Source organism: Neomonachus schauinslandi, chromosome 1, assembly GCF_002201575.2.
Source record: "Neomonachus schauinslandi chromosome 1, ASM220157v2, whole genome shotgun sequence".
NCBI lineage: Eukaryota > Metazoa > Chordata > Mammalia > Carnivora > Phocidae > Neomonachus > Neomonachus schauinslandi.
Genome location: NC_058403.1, coordinates 144,028,463 through 144,036,464, shown reverse-complemented (window position 1 = coordinate 144,036,464; position 8,002 = coordinate 144,028,463).

The following is an 8,002-nucleotide window of genomic DNA, read 5'->3' as shown; positions in this document are numbered from 1 at the left end:
CGGGCCGGGGGCGGGGCCGGGGCGGGGCGGGCCGGGGCGGGCGGTCGCGGGCTGCCGGGGGCGGGGCGCACGCGTCCGGGACCCGCGCCGGAGACCCCGGTCCAGCCCGGGCGGGACCCGGCCGGGGAGGGGCTGCCCGGCGCTTTCCCGGGAGGGCGCGGCCTCCCTGCGCTCGCCGAGGCGTGGAAGCTGGCCTGGAGGGAGCCGGCACACGGACGGTGGGCCGGGCCCTTCCGAAGCGAGCAAGGCCGGGGCAGCAGCTGGGTCTGGGCCTCCCGGGGTTTGGTGTGGGCGTGGCTGCGGATGAGAGGGAAGAGGACTTGCCTGAAGTGTAACTTACACGCACCGAAATGCCCAGACCCTCCGGGTTCAGCTCCATTAATTTTCCTTTATGTGCACACCTGTGTAACCACCACCAACTCAACTAATAGAACGTGCCAATACTCCCAAAAGATCCCTCGTGCTTCTTCCCAATCTACCTTCCTTCATAGCACCCCCTGACCCCAAAGCCTGAGGCCACCACAATATTCTGCTTTCTGTCATTATAGATTCGTTTTGCCCGTTTTTGGACTTGCTATACTTGAAATAGTACTGAATATTCTCGTTTGTGTCCGGCTTCTTTCACTCAGCTCCGCGTTTGAGATCTTCCTGTTGTACCTAATAAAGCTGCGGTGAACATTCTGGGAAGTTTTGTTTGTTTTGGTGGACTTAAGCTCTCCTTTTCTGGGGTAAATACCTATGAGTGGATTTACTGGGTCACAGGGTGAGCCTACCTTTACTTTCATTAGAAGCTGTGAAACAGTTATCCAAGTGACATACTGTGTTGCTTCCCTTCTGGGTTAGTTAGTTTAGTTAGTTAATTATTTTCCTTATTTGAGAAAGAGAAAACAGGGGAAGGAACAGAGGGAGAGGGACAAGCAGACTCCACACTGAGTGCAGAGCCCAACACACGGCTCGCTCTCAGAAGCCTGAGATCATGACCCGAGCCCCTCCGGGTTATTTTCTGAATGAAGACAGGCCCAGTCGGGGCTACCACGGTGAGATATGTTATCAGTGTTCCCTTTGAGCAGAGTGTCCTTGTGGCTGAACTTCTAACTTCATTTGTGAATGACCCAAAAAATCTGCCTCTCAGAGATTATAGGATGCCGGTGCTGTACAATTAGAAGACTGTCATCAATGTGGCAAAGTCTTGATAATTCTAGAATGTGGAGATACTCACCCAATCTCTATTTTGACAAGTTTCCCAGGCGATTCTGATGAACACTCAACTTGGAGAACCTGTCATTGCCAAGTTTGAGGCATTTGGGGATTCATTATGCTATTTTCCCTACTTTTGTATACATTTGGTAATTTTCATGACCAAAAAAAAAAAAAAAAAATTAACTCCATTATCTGTCTTCTCTTTAGATAACACTGCCTGCTACCTCTACTTTTTTTTTTTTCTTTTTTAAGATTTTATTTATTTGACGGAGAGAGACACAGCGAGAGAGTGAACACAAGCAGGGGTGGGTGGGAGAGGGAGAAGCAGGCTTCCCGCCGAGCAGGGAGCCCGATGCGGGGCTCGATCCCAGGACCCTGGGACCATGACCTGAGCCGAAGGCAGCCGCTTAACGATGAGCCACCCAGGCGCCCCTGCTACCTCTACTTCTTTCTCCATGAAACAAAGGTAAGTGTACCTAGGAGCGGCTGTGACAGACACACAACCATTCTGTAACAGTCCCAGCTCTATGCCCACTGGCATGAAGTTGGTATTACATATCGTTTCGTCTGTAAATTTACATTTTTCACTCCCTTCCTTTTTCAAGGCTTCAGAACCCACAATGGAGATGATAGAGGTGGGTCTTTGTTGGAGTGAAGGTTTCAGGGAAACCCAAACACCAAGCACTGGATAATTTCTCCTCTGAAGGGCCTTCATCCAATTCTCCAGCAATCTTCTAATTCAGTGATTTTCAATGTATCGTCCCTGGACCAGCAGCACCAGCTTCCCCTGGGAACTTGTGAGAAATATAAATTCTCAGGCCCCTCCCAGAACTGCTGAATCAGAAACTCTGGGGGTGAGGCTCAGCAATCTGTGTTTTGACAAGTTGTTACCCCCCCCCCCACCTCCCACATGATTCAGATGCATGCTGAAGTTTGAGAACCACTGTCATTTCCTGAGGCCACTGGAGTTGAGAATTTGCTGGGTTTCTCTGACTGCTATTGGCCGATGTGGCCATCCAGCCCAGACAGGAAATAATCCCTGCTGGCAGCCACTCTTAAGTTAATCACTGCATCATGATCAATTAAGAGCTTGAGCAAGATGCTTGGCCGTACAAGGGCCATGTGCTGGCCTGGTGTCAAGCAAAGGCTCCATAGATCTGACCTGCTGCCATGCAAACGGAGATTTCTACACTGGATGATGCTCTTGGTGGAAGGGCTGCCCCTTGGAGGAGCAAGGGCTTAGGCAAAGGACTCCATAACCCCCCTTAAAGATTTCACACTCTAGGAGAAAGCCAACCAGATGCACGGTCTCCAAGTAGCCGGTGAGAATTCAAGAATTTCCAAGTTCTTCTCTGTTCACCTGCCCCGAGGGAGTGTAGGTTCCAAGGCTTCAATTAGACTGTCACTGTCTGACTACAACTCATTTACACCAGTGTAATTATGATATCATCTCTGGTCAGATATAATGAAAGAATATAATAAAATGAGAGTTGACTCTGTATCAGTCGCGGTGCTTTTGGTTGCAAGTGACAGAAACGAAACTCAAGCAGAAAGAATTCATTGGCTTGTGTAACTGTGGTATGTAGACATGAGACCTAGTTCAGGCAGATCCAGGTGCTCAAATCAGGCATGGTCAGGACTTACGTTCTTTTTTTTTTTTTTTTTTAAAGATTTTATTTATTTATTTGACAGAGAGAGACATAGCGAGAGAGGGAACACAAGCAGGGGGAGGGGGAGAGGGAGAAGCAGACTCCCCGCCGAGCAGGGAGCCTGATGTGGGACTCGATCCTGGGACTCCAGGATCATGACCTGAGCCGAAGGCAGTCGCTTAACCAACTGAGCCACCCAGGCGCCCAGGACTTACGTTCTTATGGTTCTGGAGGTTGGAAGTCCAAGATCGAGGGGCCATCAGGGCTGATTTCCGGTGAGGCCTCTCTTCCTGAATTGTAGACAGTTACCCTCTCACTGAGTCCTCACGTGTCCTCACCCCTCTGTGCACGGGGATAGGGGGTGAGAGAGAGAGAGAGTTGGGCTGGGGGGGAGATCTGGGGTCTCTTCCTCTTCTTATAAGGACACCAGTACTATGGGATTGGGGCCCCACCCTTATGATCTCATTTAACCTTAATGATCTCCCATAAGGCCCCATGCCCAAATACAGTCATACTGGGGGCTAGGGTTTCAACATATGAATTTGGGGGGGCATAATTCAGTCTACGGCAGGCCCTCTGATTGGTCCAAATATGGGTCATGGCTCTATCTTTTAAACAATCATTATATCCAGGGAGTAGATATTTTTATTGGACAGGGCAATTTCTACCTACCCGTGTAGCTGTGTGGGGGTAGTTCTCCAGGACCACAGGAACTGAGTGGGGGAGGGGTGAGTCCCAAAAGGAAATCAGGGTGTAGGTCCCAGAAAGGGGAAGGAATATTAGGCAGTGTTATGCACTGAATGCTTGCATCCCCCACAAATTCATACATTGAAGCTCTAACCTCCAGTGTTTTGCTATTGGAGATGGGGTCTTAGGGAGGTAATTAGGGTTGGATGAGGTCATGAGGGATTAGTGCCCATGACCTTTTGTGCCCTTATAAGAGACACCAGAGAGTTCTTTCCTTCCTTCTCTGCCATGTGAAAACACAGCAAGAAGGCTGCTATCTGCAAGCCAGGAAAGGAGCTCTCACCAGAAACAATTGGCTAGTACCTTTATCATGGACTTCCCAGCCTCCAAGACTGTGAGAAAAGCCATGTATGCTGTTTAAGGCCCCCAGTCTATGGTATTTTGTTAAGGCAGCCCAACCTCAGACAGGAAGGCAAAAGCATCCATGTCCGTGACACTCTTCTAATCCTTTTAAATCCTTTTTGAGTTGAAGTTTTAGAAGTTTTTAGGCTCTGAGAACCAGCCAGACTTTCAGGCCCTTCTGGGGAACATCAGGTGTCCGTTAAGTTCTTGGCCACATCCACTTGGACCAGGATGGCCCATGAGCCAGGAGCAGCCCATCAAGGGGTCAGCCAGCAGCATTTGGAGCGGCCTGACATGTGAGCTTTGCCCAACAGAAGCCCATCAGATCCTCTCTGTTGAGGAGTCTGACTTGGAGGCACTGGGAGGGGTTAGCAGTTGACAAGGAGAGGAAGCAGAAGCCAAAGGACCACAAGACAGAAGGCAAAAGTTGTGAGGCTGAAGGGCCATGGCAGGGACTAAGGAGGGTTGAGTGGAACAGAGTGGCTGAAACCCAGTGGATGGAGAGCAGCGTATGCTCATTACTGAGGGCCAACAAGAAATCTGGTCCTTGGCTCTGGGTGGGACCCTGAAACCTTTGTCTCTGCTACCTGGCAGTGTGGCCAAGGGGCAGGACTCTGGAACCAAGCCACCAGAGTTTGGCTCCCAGTGCCATCCACTGTAGATATGTGTCCTTGGGCAAGTTACCCAACCTCTCTGAGCTTCCATTTCCTCACCTGTAAAGAGGAGCAACAACAGAACTGACCCTCAGGGCAACTGTGAGACATGAATGGGATAATATACACGGACAGTGCCTCCAATAGTGTTTGGCTCATAGTAATAAACGTTACATTTTTTTTAAGTTATTATTCCAGGGGCGCCTGGGTGGCTCACTTGGTTAAGTGTCTGACTTTTGGTTTTGGCTCAGGTCATGATCTCATGGGTCGGGGACAAGCCCCATCAGGCTCTGAACTCAGGGGAAGTCTGCGGGAAGAGTCTCTCTCTCCCTCTCCCCCTTCCCCCACTCACGCACACATGCACACACGTGCTCTATCGAATAAATAAATCTCTCTTTTTTAAAAAGTTATTACTTCAAGGAGTGCCTGGCTGGCTCAGTTGGTAGAGCATGCAACTCTTGATCTCCAGGTTGTGAGTTTGAGCCCCATGTTGGGTGTAGAGATTACTTAAAAATAAAAGAAAAAAGAAAGACAAAGAAAATTCCAGGTCCAGATGGTTTCATTGGAGAGTTCCACCAAACATTCAAAAGTAATTATTCCTTACATCCTTATGTATTTAAACAAGAAGACTCCACCACCTGGAGGCTGAGGGACCCCCAGTGGGTTACTGTTTCCATAACCATAAGCATCAGAGACCATTTCTAAGGGTGAAAAAAAGACTTCTTGGATCTGTAATAGATTGTCAGGCAATCTGAGTAACTGAAAGAGCTACTGGGGGATAATTTCACTGGGAAGGGGAGGAGGGGGAGAAAGAGGATTCACCTAGTTATTTGCGACTCATGCGTCATGACCCTTCCACATGCCAGGCAGAACAATTCATAGAAGAGGAACTCCCTCACCCAGGGAGTTTGGAGCCCATAACAATATGGGGGAATAGAGTCAGGTAACAGAGGGAGCTGTGACTGTCAACTCAGGGAAGGCTTCCTGGAGGAGGGGCCGTCTTAACCACACATGGAAGGATAATGAGCTATTGGTGGTTGGAGAAGAGAGTTCAGAGAAATATTCAGAGCCATGACGTATCAGAGGGCATGAAGTTTATTGAGGTTTGAGCACGGGGGTCCAAAGGAGGGGAAGGTGCTAGATGAGGCTGAAGAGGTGGCAAGACATGGCAAAGACAGGTGGGTCCCCTCACTCCTGTGTGTGCACCCAGTTCTGCACTTCCGCTGCAAATGTCTGATGCACCACACTTCAGGCTTAGCTTCTCTCTTCTCAGACTGGGAGATTCTAGAGGGAAGAAATTATGTGTGGAAACTCTGAAGTCAAGGTCATGCTGCCTTGGGTTTGAATCCTAACTCTGCCATCTACTAACTCGGTGAATTTGGGAAGTTTCTGAGCCCCTCTGGGACTCAGTTTCCCTATCTGTAAAAGGAGGATGCAAACTTGTACCAATACTTCCTATCCAATTATCATCTGCAGCACCACCCCAAAGGTTAGGGGCTTACAAGCATTTATTACTATCTCATATGGTTCTCGTGATTTGACCTGGCTCAGCCAGGCAGTTCTCCCTTGGGGGTCGCACGCAGTTGGAATCAGATGGGTACCAGGGCTCGAGTCATGTGAAGGCTCAGTTGTGCTGGACGTCCTAGAAGGTTCTCTCACATGTCTGGCCATTGATGCTGGCTGTTGACGGGGAGCTCAGCTACGGCTGTCAAATGGAGTGCCTGCATGTGGCCTCTCCATGTGGCCTGGGCCTCTCAGAGCATGACAGTGGGGTTCTGAGAGGGAGCACTGCAACGAACATTCCAGGAGGCAGGACGAGGACGATGCCAGGGCCATTAAAGACTATGCCTGGAACTGGAACATGATCAATTCCTCCATATTCTACTGGTTAATGAGTTCACAGGACCTGCCCAGATTCTAGAGGGTGGTAAAATAATCTCCACCATTTGATTAGGAAGTTGTATAGTGACATTGTCAAGCCATCTTTTGAAAATACAACCTGCCATGCCTTCCATGAGGATTTGGTAAGTTAAGGCATGGAAAACTCTCGGCAGCATGCCGAGCACATAGCAAGTCCTCTGAAGTATGCAGGCTCTTCGTGGCCTTTATCCTGACGCCCTCAGCACTAATCACAATGCCTGGCACAAAAGAGTGCAACTTTGTTATTTTTCAATTTGATACTGGACAAACTATTTACCATTTATTTATGTTTACTTGCCAGGCAGCCCAAGAATAATTGTGATTCTCATTAAACAGGTCAGATCAATTTCACTGTTCTATTAAAGTAAAATTAAGTCTGAATGTGCATGCTCAATCTGCATTCTTTGTTGTGCATACAGAATCACCCTCTACTTGGACATGGGGAAAAAGTGAGAGAAAACATACCCAGAGAGTCAAGAAAAGAGCAGCGCGGAAAGAGCATCGGATTCAGAGTTAGCAGCCCTGGCTTGGGGTCCAGGCGCCTCGCAGCCACTGTGAGCATGAATCTCCCTATCTGCAAAGTGGGGGGTGACACAGCTTCCCTCCCAGGAAAGGTAAATCCCAGGGCTGCTGTGAGGCTAGACTAAGTGAGATTATGCTTGTTCGGGCATTTGGTACAGGTCAGTGGAATGTGAAACAGGCTAGGACAAAAGCTGGTTGGGCCTGGCAGGTTAGGGCACGGGCAAACAGGTGCAAACAGCATTTTAAGCCAGCACTTAGCAAAAGACAAAAAAACCAAAACCAAAACCAAACAAAGCAAAAACCCAAACACCCCAAAAATCAAAAACCTCAGGGCTGCCTTTGGTTCATGTCTGCCCACTTGGCTTGTTATCACCCTCATCCTGTTTATATGCCTTGCGCCATGTCCCTCAGAAACCCAAAAGAGAAGTCTGTGCATAACTAAGGGACAAGAACCATTGCTCGCACTCGCTGGCCCATTCCAGACATCTGTCCTCCGTTCCAGCCTGCATTTGAGAATTTGGCACTGAATTGCACAGGTGGCTCCTCATTACCTCCCCCTCCTGTCAAGCGTGTTTCTGGAAAAACCACCATATGGTGGATTGTCACTGAGCAGACTGATAGCTGCTGATGATGTTTGTCTGCTCCAATATGATCGGCGAGGTGAGGTTTGCTGTTGGCCAGCACGCGCATGGAGACATATGATGATCAGGCAGTGAAGCCCGGCCTGAGAGTTTTCTCTCATTTTGTTGATTTCCTATGTGTTTGCCATGTCTCAAGTAGACTGCAGCCTTCCTGTAGACAATCTCCTCCAGGAATGCTCTCCAGTGGCTGCAACTTGCTGATGAGCAGCTTACCCATGCTTTGGGACTGTGCATTTTAGGAGAGGTGGGGCAGGGGGGAGACACCCTATTTCCTTATGCAGTGGAGGGTCTGCATGAAGCTCCTGGTTTCATTTGCTTGACCTTTGGG